The sequence below is a fragment of the Austrofundulus limnaeus genome, unplaced genomic scaffold (genome assembly GCF_001266775.1).
Source record: "Austrofundulus limnaeus strain Quisiro unplaced genomic scaffold, Austrofundulus_limnaeus-1.0 Scaffold12, whole genome shotgun sequence".
Classification (NCBI taxonomy): Eukaryota; Metazoa; Chordata; class Actinopteri; order Cyprinodontiformes; family Rivulidae; genus Austrofundulus; species Austrofundulus limnaeus.
The window spans coordinates 4,085,567-4,110,877 of record NW_013952414.1 but is presented as its reverse complement, the minus strand read 5'-3'; the positions used below and the strand labels follow the sequence as shown (position 1 = coordinate 4,110,877).

The following is a 25,311-nucleotide window of genomic DNA, read 5'->3' as shown; positions in this document are numbered from 1 at the left end:
TGTGTGTGTGTGTGTGTGTGTGTGTGTGTGTGTTGATCAGTTTTGTAGTACTCAACACCAGTCTTGGTCTTAAGGCCGGTCTCAAGACCGCATTTTGATGGTCTCAGTCTCTTCTTGGACTCGACCATATTTGTAGTGGTCTTGGCCTTCATTTCAAGACCAGTGAACACCACAACTGTGAAAATATCACTAAATTGGCAGAATATTGTCCAATTTATTTGTTAACATCGTTGCTCTCATTAGATGTAAAACATACTGATTGAAATCCAAACGTGACTCATTGCTAATTATGTATTTTTGTTACAGCTGTCACCCATCCCCACCCTCTTTCCAAGAAAGTGAGCAGTGGATGTCTTGGAGCAGGATACAATGTCTGCAAAATCTTTAGTGATACAATTTGGCTACATAAAAAGAATATATTCATAAAAAAAACATCCAGAATGCACAAAGAAAGCACAAAGAAAGGCTAACTATGTGATGTTAGCAAAGCTAGCTAGCTAACATAAGTGATCTGTCCCTGTACCATTCTTCTTTAACCCGCCCTCTCACAAAGATGTTTAGTCAATATTAGCTTTACGTCAGCTACAATATACTGCATGTTTTAGCGCACTAGTTCTGGTCTTGGTCTTGACTCTGTCTTGTCTTCCCTTGGTCTTGGTCTCAACTTACTTGGTCAGCCCCTAAAAGTCTTGACTTAGTCTTGGGTGAGGTGGTCCTGATTATAACACCAGAGCTGATCAAACCAGCAAATATAATTTAGTTGTTTATAGGCTCATTTAAGCTTATTTTAACTGTTAACTTTTACTGTTCTACATTAGGATCAAATCATTCATTGTTATCCATCATTGTGCTAAGCTAAGCTAACAACATATCTAACCTCATATTTTGTTAACAGAATAAATAGGCTAATAGAGTCTCAGAAATGATCCCAGCATCTTATGGTAAAATGTGCCAGATGACCACAATTATTATTATCCAAAGACCACCCTGAAAGTGAAAGAAATGAGTAGCATTTTCTACACAAGGCCGTAAATATCAATGTGTATTCTGAATAAATGTGCACGTGTGTGTTTGTTCAGTAGCGTATTTAAATGTGCATGCAGCATTACCCATTAATCTAAGGTTTATGGTTATGGTTGGTGCAAAAATTGCATTTTTCCCCCCCTAAATAAGTCATTTTGAATTCAGCACCCTGAATATGTTTATTGCCATTGTCTATGGAATACGCTGCAGCTTTTTAATAGCCTGCCCAGTGTGTGTTCATCAATCACAGAGCAAGAACAGCCCTCTTGCTCTCTCCACAGTCACACCCTAACTGAGTTACGGGCTCCGAAACTAACTCTAAGTTTTGAAATGTGATAAAACTAATCGCATTTCTCCCAGTCAATATTCTTACAGATGTGAATCGATGGCATTAATTACTGCATCTTATTAGATACGCAAATGCACTTTTGTTCATCCCTATGAATGAAAGGGCACCTGAAAAATCGACAGGAGAGGTGGGAAATTTGGGAATTTGTGGAGGGATTGCACACTTGGCAGGAGAAAAATCTGCGAAATTAAAAGTGAAAAAAAAAACTGAGAAAGACAGCTTTTTTTAGCTCGTTGCAGTTTACACATGGTTGCATAGCTGCCCTGCACACAGAAACTTAAGTAGATGTAGCCTACTTTCCAAAGTGGAACCTAAACAACAATATGTAAGCCAAAAACTAACTTCCAGGCTGCACAGCATGTTTTGGTAAGATATTCAGCGAACTGGAGTGTCGGAGCTTCTAACTAAGACAGAACACCCCCCACCCCACTCACCCACCCCGCCCTCACAGACAAGTGACATTACCAAGGCCAGCGAGGCATGACTAAAGCCACATAATTGTTTGGGTTTCCTTTATTATCCACCCTTTACTGCTAAAAGCCCATATGGAAAAGAAATTACACTCACTCAAAAACGTGTTATGAGATATGAAATATTGAGAGGCATTCAAATTACAGCCCAGTTCATTTAAGTGATGCGAGAAAAGACATTCATGTAACACAAGCGATGAGTAAGGGGAAAATTCCCCAGAGGGTTCCAGTGTGTCTCTGCCATTTATCCTTGTTAAAATTTCTATAACACAAGTCTCTTGCACATTATACTTCTCACGGTGCYCACCAATACAAATGGGATACGGGTGAGTTTGTTATTGCAGGTCCTTTGTCCTCATTAGGGAATATCACTATATTCTATAACTCAATTTTAAAGACTCTCATTTTTCGTGTTTCAGTCTTGATTAAAAAGTTATCAAGATATCTTTTTTAACATCAAATTTTATTTCTATAATTATTGCACTGCTGCGCTTTAAACTGTAGTTTAAAGCGAGACTGGATTACACTGTTATGTTCCTATAAATAGTTAGATGTATCGTTTTTATCCAGATCATAGTTTAGTAGACTAACAAATTTACAGGACATATAATACAAAGACATTTCAAAAATGGAATAAACTTTTTTGTTGTGATTATAATTATGTTCTTTGACAAAAAAATTAAAACGGTTTTATTATGCATTTTTTTCCAATACTAGAGAACATGTGTTGTTGGTTATTGGTAGATAGTGATTTTTTTTCACGTGAATGTACACCAATTTATGCTTGCATTACTACCAATAAATCTCCCAGAATGATTCAAACTGGAAGACATATTTGGCAATATTATTTTCTAACAATATTTTTTATTATTAAGCCAAAGGTGAAAGGGCAATAATGTGTCTGTGTGTACGTGTTTATTATCCGTCATGTTAACAAAGTTTTTCATAAACCAGAGGAAATTCTCAGAAAGTAATCACTGGGTTCACATCTACAACTCTCATTTTCCTGGTAATTGTTTTCTTTATGTTTTTTTGCCATTTGTTTCTGTCTGCATACTTTGAGAAATGTCATCAAAAGATTCAGAGCATTTAGTAGTTCAGAGCCATGACTCGTGGTTTTTTTATAATAATAAACTTCATTTTAAAAAAATCCCATAGAAATATATGGAATTACTTCAGTTCTTTTAAAATGTTCTCTTTTAATTTAGGTTTCAGCTATATTGTTTTTCTTCTGCTTTTAGCTTTTACCTATTTGTTTGCTACTTCTAGCACATAGTTATTTTTTCAGCAAGCCTTTTGCCTTTATGGTGATAAGCAAATAATACAAAGCATTTAGTCTATTGACCCTGCTACTATCCTTGGGTCAAGATGACCCACAAGGCCCTCATGAGTCATTTTGACCCAAGGGCAATAATTACATTTTTTTCCAAAGGTATGCAAATAAATTTTGCACTCAAAAAATGTTTCATTGAGCAATATTTGGAAAGCATGGTACAAGATAGTGAATTCATCTTTAGCAGAGCTCTGAGCTGGCGACTGACGTGATGGGTGGAGAGGTTAAGAGGTTCCAAGCCACTGAAGGAGAGATGCAGGCTGTGATGGCTCGGAATGAGAGCGGCAGCCTGCATGCTGCGAGCGTGTCAGCCTGGCACTTGCCACAACTCGTGGTATTAATAAGACTGAGCTAAGATGAGCTCTGGGATGTGGGTGACTCAACATGTGCCGGTGATGCTGATAGGCAAGTGCAAATGAAATTAATGGGTAAGGAAAATCAAGTGAGCGAGCCCAGAATCAAATTACCAGTCCAGCCCTCGAACAAATTAGTTGGGTGCCAAAGTTGTAATTGATAGCAACTCTAGAGCATGCTATTGGATCAGACAATATGATCCAACATGCACTGCCTGTGATGTGATTTACTGCTGTGCTGTTATGATTGAATATTACAGATGTCCAGATGATTGTCCCAATTGGAAAGCAAGGCCTCATGGGACATGTTGATTTCTGACAGACTTCACAATAACAAACAAATGTTTTACAAATTTTCTCTGGAAATAAGGACCATGATTATCGCCCTCCATCAGAGGTGGAGGGATATTGTTTTTGCCCTTGTCCATGTATTTGTTTATTGGTAATATTAGCTAAAAATCAAATGAACCACTGAACAAATTTTAATGAAAAAGTTCTCATTAGACGGACTCCAACAACTGAGTCACTTTTGGAATTAATTTGATTGAAGATGCCCACGACAACATATACATTTTTTTCCAAACACAGAAATGACTAAAACTCAGTCAATTTTAAAGATATTGAGTTAAAATGTATTGTGCTAGCAAGTGAGTATTTTACCTGAGCCTGTATTCTGAGCCCAACAAAATGTGTGACACGTTTGTCTAAAACCTTGGTATTAACAGTTGGAGTTAACCCTGTTTTTCCGTCAGCAACATATAAAACTGTTGCCACAGCTTATCAGCCTTAGCTTACACACCAGTTGTTATATCTCTGTCAACTGTACAAATAATGAAGTTAAATTTGGTGTGGTAGAAGCTGAAGACTATAACACACACTGGGCAACTGGTGGCCCACAGGCCACCTCTGGGCTGTGAGTGATTTCCATTTGGCCAACTAATAAGGTCCCACCCCAAATAAACTGTTTCTATTTATTTATTTATTTATTTATTTACAGTATTTATTTATTTTAAAAGTAATCATTACAAAAATCTTTTGTGGTGTTGGTAGGTATGTTTAGTCTGCTCAGAGACACTGTCTGCCCTGAAAGGGTTTGAATAAGTCACCACTACATCATGTTGCACAAAGCTAAATAGGAGATGTTAATCGAAGTTGCAAATGTATAAACAGCAGAGACTTTTAACCAGAACTACGCATGAGTCGCTCTGCACTCAAGGCGTCTTATGCCATTGCATGCATTYGAGCATGAAATATGGCAAACTAATGCACGGTGTGTTGGTTTAATAAACATATATACACAGCGCTACGTGGCCCTTTGAGATAGTGTCAACAAAAAATGTCTCCTTCCATCATTTAAGTTGTTCATCTCTGATCTAAGTGCTAAATCATCATGAGAGACATTAATACATGAGATTGTTTTATCAAAAATGCCATTTGACAAAATGAGATGATCTTAGGTTAAACTTGACATGAAAGGTTTTTATTTATTGCTAGGCCTTTTGTCTCATCTTTATCCGCCACAAAGAAGAAGCCACAAGCTGAAGAGCTACCTGTACACCAGCAGAAAACTGTGTAATATTKGAACAAAAAAAGACTAAACCTCTGTCTGGGTAATATCAGAGCAATAATACATTTAGTCTGACAGCTACGGCAGCTCTTCTGGTACCATTTATTTGTTTGGCTCATGAATGTGTAAACTCTGATTTCTATTAAAGGCTTACTCCCCCCTAGTCAGTCTGGCTTTAGATGCAAGTTTTTTTCCTTTTTTTCTTATTTTTTTCCTCCCCGGCGTCGGAGATGGCTTTTATATAATGAACTGAGACGCTTTTAATAAAATATAATGATCAGCTAAAAATTGGTTTGAAATCAAACACTCCACGGTGGCTCAGCAAAACGCATATCTCAAGGCACATTCACACTGGCTGCATAAGAGATGAGAGATTTCTTTCTCTCCTTTTTTTGTCTCTGTTTTTTATACGCAAACCTTTAAACTCCGCAAAACATCAAGCCTTACAGATCCACTAAATTCCTCATCTTTGTCTTCACAAGTGCTCTGCATATATAAGCAGATTCTTTATGATGCAGGGAATATTTCTCCCAGTAGCTGGCGGCTTCGCAATTCATAAAACATTGCATACAATTGGAATTTCAATCGGCCTGTAATGTACAAAGACAACACGGAATTGGAACTCATTTAAGCTTATTAATAATTAAAAAAGAAACTGTTGCAATGCCATGCAATGTTGTCCTGTTTGCTCTTTTTTTTGTACCAGCTCTGGGAAGCAGGATCTCAGTGTAAACAATATTAAAATAATTTCTAAATTTAGAGATGCTAAAGCACCGTGAGGCAACAATAAAATGATAAAACTTTTGCCTTTGTTTCCCTCTTCATGATCCACACTTGCTCAGAATGGATTATTTAAAAAAAATTCAAACTAATTAAACAGAACACAAAGCCCTGCAATCTACTGGGGTGAACCTCACAAACAAATATTGTATTTCGAGCACGTAAACTATTTGCCTCGTGCACAYGCTGCAGACACAAGAGCACTTGTCAAGTCATCCAGCTTGTCTTTCRCACGTGGCACAGTTTGGCTTTTCTGGTGACATTTTTTCCTGAGAAAAGTGGTTTCTTTCTGATTCCTCTCAATCAAAGAAAAACCGAAACAAGGTGAATTCCATATTAGTCTGCATGTTTGTCTGTCTGTTCTGTGCATGTTTACCTGGATAAGTGTGGGTGGCATTATCTGCTTCTGAACTCGTGCGTTCCTCCGCTTCGGCACAGACCTCTCTTCTTTGAAGTCTGTTTACTGAGCCGAAGCCTTGCTGAGAACACCGGGCTGGCAATCTGTGACACCATCGACACCTGGCATGTAAACATTGACGATACCGCCGTCAGAATGTTGCCTGCAGATTTGCCCTTTATTGCCTTCAAAGATTTTGGCTGGAGACACGATGCCCCCTCTGTTCACAGTTACCTTTTCTACTTTTTTGTTTTTAAATTTGCTTGTTTGTTGTATTTGGTAGAGAGAAGGGTCAGTTTAAATCCTWTTTTACATCCTCACTTTTTTAAGTTGACTACCAGTTTTTTCCCAATGGTTTTTGCTCGTTAAGTTAGCAAAACATCCGATGAATCATTGAACAGATTCCTATGAAACTCAGAAAATAATTTATAGCTGGTTAACTTTTCAAGTCAGCCCCAATCAAGATACCTATGGTGCGCCAAGTGTAAAATGAAATGCTAAAAAAAATTCACTAACATTTTTTTCATTGTTTAGCTCACTTTTTGAATGTTAAATTTTTCCACCAACATTTTTTTTATTTAGCTCACTGTTCTTACATTTAGCTAATTGTTACTAAATGTTAAATTTAAATGTTAAAACGTTAAATCCTAAATCTAAATGTTTAAATCTAAATGTAAAAGTTAAACCTTAAATGTTGACATTTACATTTAAATATTTTGGAATTGAACGCAGCCTTTGCTGTTGGTGCTCGGCTCATGTTATGATGTCATCATCCTGAGACAATAGCAACTGCTAGCAGTGCAGTTTCCCTAGATGACATCAGACTTTAGGCTGGTCTGGTGTCTGAACTGCACTTCAAACTGGACCACAGGGACCACCCATATTGGGTTTTGTGAATTTTGAATTTAGATTTTAAATATTATCTTCARCAGCACAGTGGCATTGTTGATGTTTATCACAGGATCATGACATCATATGCTGTGTTCCATTCCAAAATACTYAAATGTGAACTTCAACATCTACCTTCAACGTTTAAGGTTTAACTTTTACATTTAGATTTGAACATTTAGATTTAGGGTTTAATAGCTAAATGTGTTTTTACCATGTAAATTTAACATTTGTTCAAAATTATCTAAATTTAGAATAGTGAGCAAAAAATGAAAGGTTTGTTGGTGATTTTTTTTTTATTTCGTTTTACCCTTGACCCCCACGGCTGCCACAACTATTTGACCATTTCAAATAAAAGAACATTATAACTCAGTAAATTCTGCTGATAGTGCATTAAAATTTAATGTTAGCTGACAGTCATCCTCAAAACACTTGAATAGACTGTGTATAACGTTTTTGGTTTGTACAAGGCTCAAAATAAATGACTGTGATTCATCATCACAAGAGGAACTTAGCTTTAAACTCTGGTAATAAATGCAGCTGGAAATTTGTATTTCTTCAAAAAAAAAAAAGAAAAAAATAAGATCTTTGATTTTTTTATTTATTTTTTTTAATGAACCAACCTTTTCCAGATCCTAAGAGAACAAATTTGTTTTTTTACTAAACCTGCCAATATCTTTTTGAATCACTATTCTGGTTAAAAACAAAATTCCCAAAACTTCGGCCACAGGAGAGGATGGTTTATCATTTAACAACTAATTACAGAGAATGACTCAGATGTTCAATATTCAACAAAATTATTTAGTAAGATTACTATTTCAAACAGGTTGCTATGCTTACACCTTAAATTTAATCCATATTGTTGATAATACATGATTGTGTTAAAATGAGGTGCATTTACATTTTATGATCCTGTGTTGTATCTCCACTGTTGTCATAGAGTTAGCATGTGGTGGTTTGTGCTGCTGGAAAAACATTTGAAGCTCCATTATATGCTTTTTGAATAGATTGTACATGCAGATTTTATGTGCACTGTTTGTTTCTTTTTTTCACCCATGGTACAAAAACATCCATGTTAAAATATCCAGTAATTTTAAATCAACCTTAGGTTAATTAGAGTGAACTGGAGTGTGTGTGGTTCTTTGTTCTGTGTCTCGGTTCCTATAACATCTGGAAAAGGCTCGAGGCAGGAGYGGGTTCACAAAATGTCAAACTCCTGTATCAGACAAACACATGTAATTTTTGTCTGTTTTTAGTTTGCTTTTTGTACAAAAATAAATAATAAAAATTTTAAAAATAAGCTTTCATTTTTTGCCCCCACCAAAAATATCAGTTCCACTACTTCACAGTTAGTTCAGGCTGCATTTAGCCATAAAGACGAAACACATTTTATTTTATTTATTTTATTTTATTTTATTGTTTGTTTTTGCTTTACCTCACAATACATTTGTATTTCCACACAAAATTTTAATGTTTTGCATTAACTATACGTATTGCATGAGACTTATTTTGAAATAGCCAGTTACCAAAACAGGATGTCGCCACAAGTTGGGGAAACTGATGTTATTGTGTGGCTGCATAGAGTTAAAATATCTGCATATTACATACAGCTCCATGTGTGGCTGTAGTATATTCATTTCCAAAACTGAATTAAAATAGTAGGCTAACTCCTATATCACGATGAGGATGTGTGTTTTATGGGAACTTAACCCAGCAGGCACAACAGTAACTACTTTTGTGAGGAAATGCAAAAAAATAAAAATCCCTCCATGTCCCCTCTTAGTCCTGGGACAAAAAAAAGTAAAAAAAGTAAAAAAAATAAAATAAAAAAAACTTTGCATGATGTGTTACAATGCAAGATGCAGGTGCAGCTGCAGGAGCTTCCTGTGAATAATATATCAACTAAAATGGGGCTAAAATAAACAAAATTAAAAGTTCTATAAGTAAAATGGTTCAGTCAAAGATAGCCTTTTATTTTGYAGGTTTTGTAAAAAWTATATTCATAWATCCTACATTAGATTATCTCAAAAAAATTGAAGAAAGTGCTAAATGTYGTCACTGTGTTCTATGCTTTTGACCTGTCACACATGAAATACAGTCAAGTGGAGCAGTTATTTAATAAGGAAAGTTAAGAATTTGATABAAATGATTTGTGTTGTGGCAGCGGTGGGATTTGCACCCACGCCTCCACAGAGACTGGAGCCTAAATCCAGCACCTTAGACCACTCAGCCACACTACCTTCGTACTGATAAGTGTGGTTATGACATCTTCACCAAACAACTGGAAACAGTTTGTGAAGGTGTTATGAAATAGAAAACTTATTATGTGCTGTAACAAGATTAAAACGCAGAGTTTTTGATCAAGTTTAAAATTGTCTCACACACTCAGAAGTCCACTTTCATGACTTAATTTGGTGAACATATTAGCAACAACCTCTCCACCACTTCAATCTTTTGTGTGGCAGCAGTCTCAACAAAATGTCCATCACTGGGACCGTGTTAGCGCAGCTTTCCTCACCGCCTTGTTGCTCTGTAGTTCGAATTAGTGCTGTTTTCTCCACATGTGGAAACTGAACTTCAGTTTTATGTGGAAACATCCCTGCCCATWTAAGATCCTAACATTCTTTAACATCACGTCATTTTTCATAATCAGCGAGCCCACGTCGCACTCAGACAGTTCGGGATTTTTTGTTAGAATACTTCTTCTTCCAAAGAGCACATATTTATAGCCTCTCCTCCGCCGTRAACTTCACTAACCGCTTGTCTCATGTCACTTTCTGAACCAATAATCTCACACTCAGTGCTGGCCTTGCTTACACACAGGGGTCTTATGAGAAACAATTTACTTTTTCAGCATAATTTGTCACCGGAGCGTGGCTGCTTCGGCGGGGCGATATTAGCATATCATCCTGCTAACTCTTCCCTTTGTTATGACAGATAGCTTTCATAAGTCACTGGTAAAAAACCTTCAGCGGACGTTTGGGGTTTTACTGTCACACAGGCTCCATCTGCTCAGTTTTGGTGGGGTTTTTATGCTGCGCCATCATTCACCTCCCACAAGCAATAAACGCTCTCTCTCCACACCCTCTCACTCCACCCACCCCACCCCCTGCACTTCTTTTWTTCTTCTTCTTCTTCTGCTTGTGCAGTTGCTTAGCCCTTTTTTAATATTCCCTTTCATGGGTGCAAAAGACAACAGAGGAAGGAAGTAGCAGGCAGTGTGTTTGGTAACTGTGAGAGGTTTTGAGCTATCGTCAGTGTTAAAGCTCCTGCCCCTTATTTTCTGCTGTTTTGCATAAAACATAGACGCTGAGCGACGCAGCGTGTCTCTTTAGAGGTTGAAGATAACTTTCAAGATCTGCCGAGGAATTCATTGTGATTAGAGAGCCTTACTCCGATTTTTTTAATGCTCAACTTTTGACTCCTTTTATGGTGAAAATCTAAAAAATGATGGTGGCACACGAGGAGCATCCCGTGCCGCTGATGCACTGATAAATGCACAACATAATCTGTGTTAATTCCTCTCCTTTGATAGTGCTGAGTTTACAGCAACTATTACAAATGTGTGCACGGCTGGCGGATTGATTTATGAACCCTCCCTACAACAGACATTAGGGATGAGATACAATTGTTTTCCCAAATCAAAATAAATGGGTCACACAAGGTTCTCATATTGTCAAATATTTTTCGCGGTGGAAAGCCGGCTCTGCAACGCCRGCTGTATAATTGAATCGTCTGAAAGCGCAGTCGATTTAAAACGATAGATTTGAGGAATGAGAAAACTGTCAAGTCATGCATCATAGTCAGCATTTCAGCTTTGGTTGAAGACAAGATTACTTGAGTTCATTTCAATCTCTTGTTCGCAAAACAGATTCACAGCTGAAGGTTGTTTTGTTTTTTTTAAACCGTAAACAAACTGCTGGATTTGATGTCAAAGCTGAATCCTGTTTAAAATATGAAAAATATCTTTTTGAATTTTCACAAATTCTCTCTGGATCTAAAGGCACTGAATAATAAAAAAAAATCCAATAAACCACTTAAAATAAGTAAAAGATTTATTTGTGCTCGAGTCAAAAACAAGCTCCTCTGGTCTCGTTTTATTTGAGGTCCTTTTTCAATTCTTTTCATGCCATCCATCTTTCAGTTTTTCTAATTTTCAGTTTTGTCATGTCCACTTTCTTCGATTAGAATCCACATAGAGTGTGACTATATCAATTTCTCCCACCTGAACCAATGAAATTACTTCCCTCAATGATTTGGTCTTTGCGGGCTTATATTGGAGAACAGTTTCTGCCATGAAAAGCAGAAAAAAAAAACAGAAGCGGTGTAGAAAACTCAACTTCATTAACAATTCAGTTGTTATCCATCACCAGACTTCATGCAGGAAGTGTGCTGTGGTGTTTTGATGAGAAATAAAAGCACCCCGGTACGTACAATATGAGACCCTCGAGCTTTGGAGCACAAGGTGAACAGAGGTGTTTTTAATCCAAGGACAAACCAACCACATTTCATCACGCTGGATGATGTGTTGTTTCGAAATGCCTTGTTTAAGTCTGATATAGCTTATAAACATTTAGAAAAACTTCAGTTTGAAGTTTTAAGGTCCACATCTGGACTAAAAACCAGTGAAGTTGTGTAAACATGTTAGTGGACACTGGTCTAAATAAAACAACTTTACACCAGGACATATGGCCGACAATATAACATAAACAGGGATATGGATTTTTTTTTTTTTTTGCTGTGTGCTCCAGTCTCTGGAGTCTACATTTCATTGTTGAATCCTAAATTTATGATTCCTTSTGGAAATTGATCAAAACAAATCATAAAAAATATACGATTTGGCAGTGATTCCTTAAACCGCTGTTAAACAACTTGTAGTTTTTTATTTATTTTTTTCCTCACACCCGTCCTCTCTCCCCTTCTAAAACAATACACTATTTATTCTCCGAGCAGAGCATGAATTTTATTTTGCAACATAAAATTTTAACAAGTCTACACTAAGGGGTGTGCTGCCTTCAGCAAACAGAGGGCACGGTGTCTTTCAAGGCCTTGTTAGCTGCTAAAATGTGTCAAATTTGGGGTCAGTGTGAGATGTTTTCATTTCACTTGAAGCGAGCGGGTTTCTCCAGYGCTCGCCTGTGTTCTCATCAGCTCTGAACGTGCAGGTTGATCCGTGGGATCATTTCTTATGCAACCAAAGGATTATTGATCTTTCTATGATAATTTGTTTTTTCAAGTGGTTCATAATCACATCTATTTGGGACAAAATATTCCTAATTTTAATAATATTGCACAGGTCCAAGGAGGCAGTCCTGGCATTATTTTTTAAACAGGGGTTAAAAAAAMCGTCAGAAATCATGTAAAGCTCCTTTGCTTTAGTGCTGGCCAAGTTAATGTCCAATATGCTAATTTTTAAAACTTTTAAAGTTTACACAACTATGTGACTATATTTTTATCTCCATCTTCTTCTGCTTATCTGTAGTCGGGTCGCAGAGAAAACAGGTTCAGGAGAGAAACCGAGACATCCCTCTTCTCAGCAACACTTTCCAGCTCATCCTGGGGGACCCYGGGGCGTTCCCAGGCCAGAGAGGATACATAATCCCTCCAGCSAGTCCTGGGTCTTCCCCGAGGCCTCCTACCTGTGGGACATGCCTGGAACACCTCTAAAGGGAGGCATCCAGTAGGCACCTCATACCCGAACCACCTCAACTGACTCTTTTTGATGTGGAGGAGCAGCAGCTCTACTCCAAGCTCCCCCCGGATGAGGGAGCTCCTCACCCTCTTTAAAGCTGAGTCCGGCCACCCTCCAAAGGAAGAGCTCATTTTGGCCACCTGTATCCGGGATCTCGTTTTTTCTGTCATGATTTTCTGAAGACGCCAACAGAACCATCATCTGCATACAGCAGAGACGAGACCCTGYGGTCCCCAAACCAGACACCCTCCTCTCCACAACTGCGCCTTGAGATCCTGCCCATAAACCCTACAAACAGGATCGGAGACGGGAGAGTCCAACACGCACTGAGAACAAGCTCAACTTTGTGCCAAGAATGCGAACACAGCTCGTGCTTTGGCTATATAGGGACTGGATCACTCCATACTCCTGCAGCACCCCCCACAGAAATCCCTGAGGAACACGGTCATAAGCCTTCTCCAAGTCCACAAAACACATGTAGACCGGAGAGGCAAACTCCCATGACCCCCTTAGCAACTCTGCAAGGGTAAAGATCTGGTCCACTGTTCCACRCCCAGKCCAAAAGCCACACTGCTCCTCTTGAATCCGAGGTTCRACAATCGATCGGAGCCACYCTTCCAACACCCTGACACTATATTTTTATAAGYAAAAAAGTGAATGAAAAAGAAAAAAAGAAAAAATTTGGAAAGATCAATGAGATAGGTTGTGTTTGCCAAATGAGGGAAAAAAACATGCTTATTTGTTAGTTTAAGTAGATAAATTTGGTTGAATATGCTGGTGGTAATTTTTTCCAGAGTGATAGATGGGCAATTTAAGCCTTTATATAACTGTGACTTGTCAATGAAATGAAATACAGACCCCACATTCCTCCCAGATATCTCCCTTACACTAACAGCAGCCACACTCGTTGAACAGCATCGGATGATCAGTGTTTGAGGGTATTGATTTGCTTTAAAGTGAGTGAGCATTCTCCATACTACACTGCATGTATTGACTGAGTCTTGACACATATTAAGAAAAAGTTAGGTGGGAGGAGAGCTTCGGCTTTAGAACAGCTCCAGTAATTCACATATTTGTGCAGTTTATCATTTCAATGGTCACTTTTCAGTTATAAAATAGTCCGTGTTATGGTAATAAGGGAMTGTGGAAGCTGAGCATCAAAAACTGCTGGAGCATCTGTTTTGAGCTTCAACCGTTTTTTAAAGTTTAAACAACTTCAAAGTATTTAAAAAGTAATTAAAAACTGAACTAATACATGAGACAAATAAGTAGATATTTGCAACCAAACAGTGGCATTGTACAGACACAGGTTTTTAATTTTATTTTTTTCCCCAAACAAAATATCCTCGCTGGCAGTGCCAAGAAGCAAAATCTACCTGGCTTGTCAGTCTACCACCTGGTTTTTTATGTTATGACACTTCAAAACATCTGGAGMGCTCTTTATGTTTTGACGCATCCGGAAGAAATTACCAATTGGCGAGGCAGACAGCTGTGGCATGAAGGCTCGTGGGATGTGCTGGTGAATGCATTGCCAGTTTGACTCCTCAGAACGTTTGGGAATATCTGAGACGAAGGAGGTGAACAAAAACACTCTTCTCTCTGTTTAGCATCTGCTGCTGCTGATGTCCCTATCAGTAAGGCAGTGAATATAGGATGATGCAATGGCAGCTCTCTAATAAAACTTGTCAGCTCACAGTGAATGAGGCTTTTGCTAAGTGCAGGAATAGGGATTACAGGGAAGGAGCTTTTAGGCAACACACTTGCCTTAATGGAAATCTAAAATAATAGTAATCTGAGTCTATGATAGATTGTAATTGAAAATGCATAAATGCAATAAAACTAAATAGGCTTTTGGTGTTACTCAATATGCTTACTTACACATCACAAAGTTAAAATAAGGATGAAAAGTAGATTTTTATTRTTATGGCTGTAGTATTATAGCTCTAGGAAAATGACAGATGCTACAGCTTCACTAGTATTTGTTTTGTTAGATTGTGTGTATGCTTCAAACTTTTGTTTGATGCTTAAACACAATTTAGTCTGGTTGTGGTTTGCAGGGGACGTATGCAAAATACACTTTTTTAGCTGTTAAATGCATTTTTTGTCGTGTACTTGGAGTCTCTAGGAGTGCAGAAAAGTTGAGTTTAATCCCTTCTGCATAAGTATCTTTATATTCTGTTTGAGTCCTATTTTTATTTCAGTTTTCTCCTTTTTATGATATTTTATGAACTATTATGCTGTGATTCCCTCCTGAATATTTGCAAGGGAATCACAGAATAAGGTCTGGACTTACCAACTAAAATGTGGTGGTCTTCATTCCCCTCTGGCTCTGGGTCAGACTCTGGCTCCAACATGTAAGGCTGGGTGGACAAGTCTTCTGTTATTGATATATTTTAATTAATTTGTAAAAAAAAAAAAAAAAAAAAAAAAAAACATTTATGTACTGCAGCTACATAACAGCAACCATGTCTCTTAAACTGGAATGAACTGGTCTAGAAGCTGGAGGGGACAGGGTATGATAAGCCTCATTTGGACTTCACATTATAGACTCCAATGGAATGATTTAAATGTAAAAAAAGTTCTTAAAAGCATAATATCTGCTTTAAGTCACATTTATTTAATAGCCTTCAGTTTGTTGATGGAAGTGATAAACTTCCCCTACTCACCAGTATAAGTTAGTTAAGGTGTTCCACAAGGTTTTGTGCTTGACCTAATATATTTTTTTTCACCATTTGATCATATTTTTGGACATAATGCAATTATTTTTGCTAAAATAATGTATGTTTTGTTTGTTTTAAGCCTAAGAGCTTCATGTACCCTTCATACATTGTTTTGTGTTTTTGGTGTATTTTCATGACAGAGTTACAGTACTATTAGAATAGTTACGGCATTGCTCTGGGCCATTTTCAGTGTTTCTGTGCCGATGAATTTATTTCTAGAAACAGTTATATCTTCATAAGTATATTTTATTATAAATAATAAATAAGTCATTTTGGGAAAAGCTACATTTCGATGTGGACAAGGCTTAAATTTAGGGGGGATGACTAATGATTCCAATTTTGCACCAAACAGTTATCTTCTTTCCCATCTACCAGACTTGATTTAAAGATTTGATTGGATTTTCATTGATTATTGGCTGTGATACACTGGCAACCTGTCCAGGGAGTACCCCACCTCTTACTAAATGATGCTGGCGATAAACACCAGCTCCCCACAACCCTGCATAGAAAAGCAGGTTTAAAAAAATGAACGGGATGGATTAGTAAGCAGTACTGCTGAACATCTGGCTATTCTCAAAGACACAGTGCTTTGTCTAAAAGAACAGTGAAGCTTTTGATTTATTGCTGCTCTGACTTATCACCTTTCTATGAAGTACTGTATGAATATTGTTTTAAGAGTATAGGTTTGATCCAATGTACCCAGGTAGTACATGAATGAAATAATTTGCATGAAAATGGTCTAATAGAAAGGTCTGAGGATGGATGTTACAAGTACTGCACCTGGACTTTTTTTTTTTTTTGCAAATTCAGTTACTGAAAGGTCCTATAGCTTGTGTTGTTTTTTGAGCAGAGGCTAATTACATTGCAACGCCTTGCCATTGTTCCTGGCAAAATACATCCCAAACCTGCCTGTACTCTGAATGCAAAGAAGATTTACCCAGAAACTGCCAGTGTTACTATTACCTCAGTGTGGCTTGTTCTAAATTGTAAAACATTACTCCAGCAAAACAAAACAAAAAGACAGCATAAAGAAGAAGCAGTGAAAAAAAAACTAAAAAAGACCATCAGGAGGGATTATCTGAAAACATAATGCAAGGTGTGATGACTGGGAGCCTTGTTTTGTTCAATCACACATCACTAACTGTTAACACTTTACTGTACATAAGGTTTATTGCAGTTATTCAGCAGCTGTGGTGTGAATGTTTTGTTTGTCGTTGGAAAAGGTGTCAAAGCTAATTCACTTTTTTGTTTGATTCTTTTCTTCTAATTGTGCTGCATTCATAATAAAAAAAAACAATCTCATTGTAAAATGATGGGTTACTGCAATTATGTCGCATGAATTGTTTCATTTAAGTTATCTGCACAAATTTAGTTCAGGTTAAAAAWATATATTTTTAGAGGTAACTCAGTTGCTGGAAGTGCTCTCAATTGGCTCAGACAGTTTGACATTATGGTCTGAGAAACCTGGCTATAAAAACACCCATGTGTTATTGGATATACTCAGGGTCTAATATTTTTAGCAAATACTGTATCTGCTCCACACGTCCGCTGTTTATACATCCAATTAAATCAGTGTGCATGTTGCACTGAGTGTCTGTGCATGACCATGAAAATGCAACCTTAAGTGTGAAGTAATACCTTGGATTTGTTCTAAGCTTTCACTTTAACACTTATTTGAAGTAGGTGTTAGCATGTGTGCCTATAGTCTAACAAGATCCAGTTTCAAGAGACCATAAAGAGAAAAAATGTACACGTTATAGAGTCTGTAGTGCTCTGACTCACACCACATGCTGTCTTATCTTAAACATGTCTGTCTATGTAAATGTTTTAACCCCAGACCTTGAGGCCAAGAGAGAGAGAAAAAAACAATTCAAATAAACCTTTGATCACATCTGAATCAGTTCATAAAGTCTGCAAGATGGGAGAGAGAGGAAGCAAGGAGGAAAGGGAGATGGAAAGATTTGGGGTTGTGGCACTCAGCATTTATCAAAGAGCGTTTCAGTGTCTTTGACAACTCTTCCTCATTTGCAGCGACAGATCCACCAGAGCCCACGCACAGAGGCCTGGAAAGCTCTTCGAGGTTTTAGATGGTGTGTAAAACCAAGCTGCAGGGACTTTTTAACCATCTGACTACAATATAATTGTTTTGTAAATTATGCTCTTTCTTCATTAAATTTGATTGTTAAAATTTCCTYAAGGTTTTAACCTGTACAATGTTTGTCTTTGGAAGGATGTTTTCTCACTTTATTTCTTGAAAAACAGTTTTTGGCAGATCCAAGATTCTTTCTCATGAGTGCAAATTGTTTTAAATGTGGGGTTTGTGGACCAACATTGGCCCAACAAGCCATTTGATTTGGCCCACCAATAGTTGCCCTGGTCACTATGTTGTAATCTCTTGTCTTCCTCTGCAAAAACACTGTATTTCCACTGACAGTCAATCACTGGCCCAATGGCTATGTAAGGGGCTGTAGTGCAGATAGTTGATTTTATCTTTGAATTATGTTATGATTAAACAAGACATAAAMATAACCAAAGGATAAACAACATTTAGATTACATTTCAGCACACATGTAGATTTGAACAATTTATAAGACCACAAATATTCAAATTTTATCAACTTGAGTATTCCCTGCCCAAGCCCAAACGTTATCCAAGTGCCTGGGCTCAAAGAACAAACAAACAAAATGTGGGCCACCGCATTGGCTCTAAGCTTAATCATAAAAAATAAAAGACTACTTAAGCAGTATTTTCTTTTCATGTTTTATATTTGAACAATTTAGATTTTATCAACATATGAAACGTTCAATGAGCTTTGTTGCCCGATCATATCTCAAATATTATCCAAGTGCCTGGGCTCAAAGAACAAACAAACAAAATGTGGGCCACCGCATTGGCTCTAAGCTTAATCATAAAAAATAAAAGACTTTACTTAAAAAGCATTTGTATTTTATGTGAAAAGAATGAAAATCTATCCGAGGGCAGCCCCTGTATAGATTTTTATTTTGGCCCTCTCGAGGAAAAAATTGGGGCACCCCTGGTTTAAATTGAAGACTTGTTTCGTGATACATTTGTGTCAAAGAAAATTAAAGAAGAATATGTTTCAGAATTGATCTATAGGCAAGTCCAACACAACCAGTGGCAGTGGCACATATTTTTCAAATAGATTCAAAGTCTCTAAGTGGTTACCAAGTTTAACAATTTTCTAATGCTTTGTTATTTACCCACTGGTTTTTATAGGTGAAATAGAGATTTGTATTTTCTAGGCACATAGTTCAACTCTATACCCCATTAAGTATTTATTTGTTATGGGAACACTGTCTATATATATCAAAAATAAATTTGACTAAATGCCTTGAAATTGGCCTCTGTCTCTTGAAGAACCTTGTACCATTTCAGATACTCCCACTACAGTTTTACAACAATGCTTTGGGGGAAGAGTGCTCTGTGGGGCAGGAGCTCAGCTGGGGACTGAGCTCCAGGGAGGAGCTTTGTGTAAATAGAYGGAGCTTTGTACCAGCAAGTGTTGAGGTAGCTTCCAGTAGCTACCAAGGTAGATTCAAGGACTTCTCAAACATGTATGAATAAGTTCATGCAATACTCTGGGTATGTTTTTGATGAGGGAATGACATTAAAATTTGATTAAGCTCAGAACTTGGATAAAACCTTCCCATTTTAATATTTAATTACAATGTAAATAGTTTGCTCTTATTCAAATATATTATGGTTAAAATAAATCAACAAAGGGAAAAAAATAGGTTATTGACCTTTTGCCAAAGTATTATTTATTTGAATAGATATCAGCAGAGGTTTATAATAACTAAGTACATTTACTTTGTTACAGTACTTATGTAGTTTTTTGTGAATCCAATAATTTTTTGAAAAATACTTTTATTTCATTACATTTTAAAGCTTAAAATTATACTTTTACTTCTTTACTTTAAAATGTAACACCTAGTTACCCGTTACAAAATCAAATATTTTTGAACTCATCATGAAAGAAGATGTTTCTGCGCTCTAAAGAATGAAGTGTTGAATTTACTTAGCAAAGTCAACTGACTCCACTAAGCCTAGTTGAGTAAACTGAGCAAATATTTTACATATTGCTCAGTTTACTCAACCTGGTTTAGTGGAACCAGTTTGATTCAGCAAATTCAACAGTTTTTTTCTTAGAGAGTGTGTAAAAGTACTTTTACTTTCCCAACTTTTGTGAACAGTTTTATGATTTTTACTTGAGTAGTTTTCTCATCAATGAAATTTATTTTTACCAAAGTCATTTTCTGTTCATGTAATTTTACTTTTATTTATTTATTTTTTCAAGTATATTACAGACCTCTGGATAACTTTTGCATACACTTTGAGCACTTTTGCATACACGAGCTACATCTAATGGCCAGAACTCTCAGTTTTCACTCATTTACAGGCCAGCGGTCACTCTTTCAGAGATGAGGATGTTCTCATTCTTGATAGAGAGGAACGTTGGTTTGAGAGAGGAGTAAAAGAAGCCATTTTTGTGAAGAAAGACCGTCCATCATTAAACAGAGTTGGAGGCCTCCGTTTTCAGCTGTCCTCCTCCTACAGCGCGGCTATTGCCAGTATCACTCCATCCCCTGGTTACAATAAGTGTTAATTAGGTGTCAACGATAGCCATGTGATGTGAGTATCAGTCACATGGAGGCAGGGCTTAAAAGCCTGAATTTTGCCTGAAACTCTCAGACTGAAGAAGTCTCTTGGAGAAGAGACGAAACGTTTCATTAGAGAAGAACCCGTCCAGAAGACCTATACAATTTTTTTTTCTTTTTGATTTTTTACCTGGATTACTGAAATGCATCAGAACACTTTGAGCATTAACAAAATGATCATTCCAGCTTCCCATTGGTCTTACTGTATGTGTACGTACTATGTGCTCTGTACCTCCTGACAGCCCTGTTTACCCACCAGCAGCTTCTGGCCTAAAACGCCGCTTTTTCAAACAGCGATGCAAGTATAGCCACCCCAGTTGCTACCAGACAGAATCCTTGGCGAGTACATAACCGGTCGTGTCCCACCAACCGCAACCAACGTCTTCTTTCATTTTCCATTACAGCGGGTGGGAAAACACTAGTGAAGGCAAAATAATGGGCCTACTCAGATGTGAGGTTGGAGTAATCTAGGACAGGAATTAAACTTTCATCTCCTTCAAACAGCATTTCGACGACTCGACTGATTCGTCTCTGCGCAACAGTGCCATTTGTAAACTCAGACATGAATTATTAAAGGAAGAGCTTTGCATATCTTTGAGATTAATCGGACTGCTTTTACATCTTAGGCTGCAGACACTCATGTTAAAACTGAAAATACAGGGAGGCCGTACCTTAAATAGACTGAATAATTCCGAATAATTTGAACTTGGAGGTTAAAAAGTTAGGGTACACCTTGTTAAACACGTTATAGGTATTTAGACAAACAGCTGCCTTTTTTATGTCAACAAAAATACACACACCGGAACAAAGCGCCCAAACTTCATTTTGTCATTATGGGATGGCAGCATAAGGCCCCAGTTACGGTTTCTGCTGTCTCTGCAGTTCCACCTGTATATATTGCCTTGTGTATAGGAACTGCCAACAAAGACACGATTGGAACCATATGCCACTCATTTATTGCTGTGCGTGTGTGTGTGTGTGTGTGTGTGTGTGTGTGTGTGTGTTTTCACAGCCACTTAGATGCTACCTTGTCATTTACATATTTGCATGCCAGACAAATAGTTGATTATGTTGTTTGTCAACACCGTACAGCCTTTTTTTTTATCCTGCAGAAAGGATAAGACTGATGGGGAAACATGCTTTACAGGGTTAAATCACCTTTTTTTTATATAAACGCTGTTTAAGATGCAGGTTTATGATTTAGTAARGTGTGTTTCCTAGCATGCATGTTTAGTTTTATAGAGCTAACAGGGTTCCAGTCCATTTGGACTCCGTTCTGCTTGCTTTTAATCATGGTTTTATGATGTAGGAAGTAAAAAATGTGACATTGTTGTTATAATACAAATGGAGCGCAAGTCATTAAAAGTTTTCCGATCCATTAAAAAGGTAAAAAAAAAAATCAAATAAAAACTCAAATGAGCCTTTGATCTCACTTTATAGCCTGAGAATACATCAAACTAAATTGTACAAATGAATATTTAATTATTTCACATAAGGTGGTCATTAAATGTGTCCGGCATTGTTTGTCCAATTTATGGCGAATCCCAGCAGCAGACTGGAAATCAGCCTTCACGTAATCACTGAAAAAATTTAATTATTGACAACGTGTCAGGTCAGATATTTAGTTTCCATTTTTCAACACACATTTCTAATTAAATATACATATTTTTTAATTTAGGAAGTTGTTACAACAATTGATTTACGAGTGATTAAAAAAATGACTGACACTTGCCAAAGCTTGAAGGTCAATGTGCCTCACTTTGTTGTGAACAAATATTTGCAATGGAAGCAGATGACTGCGCTCCACCAAAGGGTTGATCAGGGCAAAGCAGGCTTGGCTCACAAAGGGAGGAGACAGAAAAACAAGCAATTTATTAGAGAGAAAAGAAGTTCAGCTCTATAAGACCTCTCTTGGCTGCAACTCAAAAAGCTTTGTAAACACTAAAAATATAGATACACTGAAGCCAAACTTGAAATGAAGCTCATATTTCATGATGTAATCAACAAAAGTAATCATTTACAGCATATAGAGATTGTAAATATCATACCCCAAAATTCAAATCTGGTCACCCAGAAGCTGTTAAATATTTATCAGGCTATAAAATTAAATTGGGCACATAAAAACAATTAGAAGTCCCACGCAGAGTTAAGGGTGACGTGTGAGCGCGCAACTTTTTCTTCTTGAGTTTTCAAACTTATGTGCACGTAAAGCAGAAGTTCTGAGTGTGTCAGTTCTTAAAGTGCTGTGTTTGTGAGTGTCAGAGGGTGCTTGCTTCCATCTGTTTCGACAGTCTGGTCACTGCTTGGGGGCGAAGGGTCAGTGTGTGTGACAGGGGGAGGTGTCAGGATATGACGAAGTGCAACAACTCAGAGAGGTCAGACGAGCTCAGAGAAATGAAAGTGGTCACAGTGGTCGTGAGGGTGGGTAATGCTTCATGCCTGAAGGTCAGAAAATGGATGTGTGGACCGTGCAGCTTCACGATGAATAAAGTTGCTTCTGTCAAGGTCAGTCACATGAAAATGTACTATTTGTAGTTTGTGGGAAAAAGGTTTACATTTTTTGTTATGCTTTTATTTGCATTTTTGAACCAAAATGCACCATGTCAGTTAAATATATCTATAGTGTGAATGCTGAGAATTCACTCTATTGAGATTATCTATTTTTTCTTCTGTATGTTTTTCAACATTTATCTCATTCAACAGTTGTGTTATTTCAACAATTTGTATATCTCTATGTTTTTCTTTGTTCTAATTTTAGCTTCCTTCAACTTTTTTTGCTGATATTAGCTCTTTTTTTGCTCTTTACAGTTATTCTGCTAATTACATATTTTGTTTGCACCAGTTTTTTTTGCTTATATAAGCTCTTTGTGCTTCTTTCAGCTGTTTTCTGCAAACATTAATTGTTTTTTAGCCTGGTAAAAACCAGCCCCATATTCTTCACTTTGCTTCGTACAGAGAGGATCTGGATGGCTATTGAGAAGTGATTTCTTGCTGGAGGCGTGGCCTCTGTTGAAGTTTAAAATGATTGGAGCTTATTTACCCGATCGCTAATGTTTGGCTGTGATGTATGTAGTGCACCAGCTCGACCGTGAAGGAAGCTAAGCTAAGAAGCAAACCGGAAACTGTGATGTTTGCGGTACTTCTTTCCTCCTAACTGGAGGATTTGCATGAAAATGGTGTAATAGAAAGGTCTAAAAGGTACTTCTTCCCTCCTTACTTGGAGAAAAGAAGTACTGAGCTAAAGGAGATGGCTGTAAATGAGAGCTGCAGGCTTTTGTGAGACAAATTTAGTTTAATTTAGAAGCCTTGTCAACACAGACTGGCTTCATTCACTTCCTCTGTTGCTATTGCTTAATTACAAGCAGATTAAAAGATCTGGAACATCTACGTCGTCGTTCACAATTTTTTCTGTTCACTGATTGGCCCAGTTGATATTCTACCTGTAACCAGTCAGTGTGCCCCAGGTCAGCTGTGGCTACAATGTAGCTTACCACCATCAGTGTGTGAATGTCAAGTGTAAAGCACTTTGGGGTCCAGAGGGACTTGATAAAATACTATAAGTTGAGTCCATTTACCATTTTCAGCTTTTTTGACTATTTTCCAACAAATTTTAAATTTTTTTGCATTGCTTTTCTTATTTTTCTGCAAAAATCTTTCAGCATTCAGCATCCACACTACATTTTCATAGAAAATGAAAATTCTCTAATTTTCTTTTTTATATTTTCTTCAAATCCTTAGTAAACCCCACCTGTAAGAGTTCTTCATTTCTGTCTTACGCTTACACCTGTAAACTCAGTCAACTAACTGTTTAATGTGTTTTTAAATTTGTATATAATGAATTGTCAAAATTCTGTTGTATATAAAATCCACTGTGATTTTAATTTTCACAGAATGTTTTAAAATTAATAAATTACAACAATCAAGGTCAGTTTAATAAATAATTAACATTTAAATTTTTCTCACATCATATAATGCCATGCCAGCCACTACGGACAACTGTTCTGCATTCATAACATGTCTCTTTTTAAGTACTAAAACAAAGGCCAAACATTTTGGACATCAGTATTCATCAATGTGTTTTTAGTTGAGTGTTGTTGCTAGATTAGTAGTAGATGGGACCCAAATGTTGGCAAGTAGATGCAGGTCTAAAAAAAACACTTTTCAAAACTGAAACAAAAGTCCAGCTGCAAGCAGAACAAAACAGGAAACTGCGAGATTAAAAATGTAAACAGAGGACCTGAGCTGAAAAGGGTTGATTACTGAGAGACAACAGGTGTGTTTATCACTGATGGAGTGAGATGTTGGAAACACGTGTCCACACATGAGCCCTTCTTTGAGTTGTCCTGAACTGTTCATAAATCACCAGTCAACTCAGCCAAGTCTCCCAACAATGTGAACTTTCACTCTGTAGAAGCTTTGTGGAACCAGAGGAGAGTCATTGCTCATCAGGGCTCATTCGTCAGGACAGCCRGGTCGCAGACACTCTGTCATCACTAGCTCAGCCTCAAACTACAATTCCAGCCTAACACTTCACATAGTGGACATTGTAGGTTCTATCACTTACTCACCTGACTCCTTAGAGGTGTAACAGCAGCAGGTTGACTTCAAATCCTCATGCTGCCTTTGACATTTTTTATCACAGCAACACAATAAGAAGGAGTTTAGGTGTTTTGTGAAAAGGGGCAATGGAGGACATCTAGTGGTAGGACTATAAGAAGGAAACATGACCCAACTGAACACGAACCCTCCAAAAAAAAAAAAAAAAAAAAAAAAAAAAAGAAACTCTCAAATCAGTTCAAAACTCCAATAGTTTGAAAACTTAGATGTTCTTGACAAAAGCAGAATAAATTTGCAAACTTCATGTATAAATCTGTTCCTCTAGGCAAAATATCTAGATGTCTGAACAGCCTCTCTTAAACCTTTCCATGTGTTATTTATTTTAGGGAAAATCTATCTGATCCATCTCTCAACAACTTAAGAAGTTTGCCCCAAGAGCAATTAGCAGCGAAAGCAGCTTTATTGGTTTTTACTTAATCATATTTGTCATTTCAGAAACTGTT

At 37.2% G+C, this 25,311-nt stretch overlaps 1 protein-coding gene and 1 non-coding gene across 2 annotated transcripts in view; both read right to left on the bottom strand.

Annotated features, from left to right (window-relative positions):
- Positions 1–25,311, bottom strand: part of fbxo15 (F-box protein 15) — a 134,041-nt gene that overhangs the window by 57,406 nt on the left and 51,324 nt on the right. The gene's annotated exons all lie outside the window — the stretch shown is intronic.
- Positions 9,319–9,400, bottom strand: trnal-uag (transfer RNA leucine (anticodon UAG)). Its single transcript has one exon. It is a non-coding gene; the product is annotated as a tRNA-Leu (tRNA).